The 2,500-nt window shown below is 78.0% G+C and overlaps 1 non-coding gene across 1 annotated transcript; it reads right to left on the bottom strand.

Moving 5' to 3' along the window:
- Positions 1-446: 446 nt before the first annotated feature.
- Positions 447-599, bottom strand: LOC141955528 (5.8S ribosomal RNA). Its single transcript, XR_012632605.1, has one exon. It is a non-coding gene; the product is annotated as a 5.8S ribosomal RNA (ribosomal RNA).
- Between the last annotated feature and the right edge of the window lie 1,901 nt (positions 600-2,500).

The following is a 2,500-nucleotide window of genomic DNA, read 5'->3' on the forward strand; positions in this document are numbered from 1 at the left end:
GGGGAAGGGAGAAGAAGGCGGGGGGCCAGTGGCGACGGGGAGGACCCCCGTTCCCACGGCGCACGCCCCGCACGCGAGCGGCAGCACGGCACGGTACCGCCGCGGTACCCACCCGCAGACAGCCGCCCGCGCGGGAGGAGGCCGGGGAAGAGGCCCGCGCCTCTCCCCCCCCGACACCTCGGCCCTTCCCCACCGCCGCGCCCGACCCGGCCGGACCGAACCAACGGGCCGCCCGGCCCCGGCGGGACGAGGCTCCGCCAAGCGGGCGTTCCGGGAGCGGGGAGCTTCGGAGCGCTCCCCGAGTCTCCACTTAGGGGGACGAAGGCCCTCGGCCGACACCGACGGGCCTGCGAGGCACCCCAGCCGCGCCGCCGCGGACGCCGCCCGCCCGCCCGCCGAGGCGAGGCGGGGAGGGACGGCGCACCGGCCGGCGATTGATCGTCAAGCGACGCTCAGACAGGCGTAGCCCCGGGAGGAACCCGGGGCCGCAAGTGCGTTCGAAGTGTCGATGATCAATGTGTCCTGCAATTCACATTAATTCTCGCAGCTAGCTGCGTTCTTCATCGACGCACGAGCCGAGTGATCCACCGCTAAGAGTTGTCTGCCTTTCGGCACCGCCCCGCGCGCGCGGAGGGGCCGGGACCGCTCCGCAGAAGCGGCCCCCTTCTCGGACGACGGACCGCCGCCCCACCGACCGACCGACCGCCCCCCTCCGCACGCGCGGAGGGGGCGCGCGACGACCGGCGGGCGACGGTCGCGCCTCGCCTCAGATGACCGTACCGACATCACAACGGAGGGAAGGAAGGGAAGGGTGAAACAAGCTCCGAACGGCAAGGGCCCGGGGAGCCCGCGCTCCCGACCGACCTGGGGAAACAACAAGCACCTTGCTCGCTTCGGAGGCGGCCCAGGCGCCCGGGCTCGGCCCGGCCTCCGCACGGAGGGCCGGCGGCGCGTCCGACCGCGCGCCCGGACCTGCACCCGCCTCTCGCTCGCGCGGAGGGGGGAAACCACAGACGCTGACCGCCGCGCGGGCGACCAGCGGGGGCGCCCCGCTCGCGCCGCGCGCGCCTCCGCGCCGCCCAGCGCCCGCGCACTGCGACAGCCGGCTCCTTGCCCCCGTGGCCCCGAAACCCCGGCTCTCGCCCCGACGCCGGGAACGCCCGCGCGGCGCCGCCGCCGCACCACACCGGAGACAGGGACGGACGGCCAACCGCCGGAACCCGAGACGGCGACGCGACGCCGCCGCCCGGCGCTCCGCCCGACCGCCGCCCGGCCACCGCACCGCCGCGGCTGCCCTCCCGGAGCCGCCGCCGCCGCTTCTCGTCTCGGCCCCTTCCGCAGGCACGCGCCAGGCAGAAGGCGGACGCCGCTGAGCCGGAGGCGACGCCCCCTCTCCCCGCTTCCGCGCGGAGAACGGGACGGGGAACGCCCCTCGGCCGCCCACCCGCCTCGCCTGACCGAGACCGGGAAAGGCGACTGCGAAGCGACGGGCAGGACCCGGGACGGGACAGGCCACGCGGCCGGCCACCGAGCGACCGCCGGCCGGCACGCCGAGCGGCGGCGCCGCCGCCGCCGCTCGGGCCCGGGGGCTGCGCCGCCCCTCCCCTCAGCCGGGGCGGGAAGGGGTGGGGGTGGCAAGCAAGGAGCACGAAGCCGCAAGCGCGCCGCTGCGCGTCCACGGAGACGCGGCGGCCCGAGCAGGCCGCCCCGCCCGGCGAGACCCCCGACCGTGGGGGAATCGCCATCGCCCCCGACGGCGAGAGAGCCCGCGCTCCCCGCCGGGGGGGGGGGAGGTTCCCCTTCGCGTTTCGAGGGCGAGGCAGGCCGGCTGCGGCCGACCGAACGCCGCCGGTCTCGCCGCCGAGACCGGACCGCGGAGAAGGGGGGGCAGGGGGGACACCCCTCCCCGGCGCGGCCGCCCGAGGGGACAAAAAGCCCACGGCGTGGGCGGCGGCCGCCATGGCCAGGGCCTGCACGAGAGCGACTCCCGCCCCTGGAGGCTCAACCGCCGCACACGGCCGGGGCCCGCCCCTGCGGGTCGCACCGAGCCGCCCGAGTCTTTAAACCTCCGCCCGGCTCCGCGGCCTTCGACCCCCGGGCTCAGCCGAGGGAGGGCCGCGGAGGCGCGGACGCTAGGTACCTGGCCCTGGGGTGAGGGAAACATCCTCAAGGGCCCCGCGGGGGTGCCTCCCCCGCTGCCGCCATCGGGGGAGCGTCCGCCCGCGGGGGCGCGCCCGACATCCGCCACCACCACCACGTCCTCCTGGCCCGGGGCCCGAGGTTTCCCTCAGTATCCCGGCGCTGCGCCCGGGAGGAGAGCCGTGGCTCGGGCCGCCCGCTGGCGCGCGGGACACGGCCCGGCGCGGGAACTCGCCCGCCGGCCCGAGGGCCGGCGCCACGCACCCGAGCCCGGAACGCCCAGAGGCCTCGGCCCTGCACGCGGCCGGCCGGCCCCCCGGCGGGCTTGCTCCGCAGCAAGCCCGCCACGGTGCGGGCAGGA

This window comes from Athene noctua, unplaced genomic scaffold (assembly GCF_965140245.1).
Source record: "Athene noctua unplaced genomic scaffold, bAthNoc1.hap1.1 HAP1_HAP1_scaffold_292, whole genome shotgun sequence".
Taxonomy (NCBI): domain Eukaryota; kingdom Metazoa; phylum Chordata; class Aves; order Strigiformes; family Strigidae; genus Athene; species Athene noctua.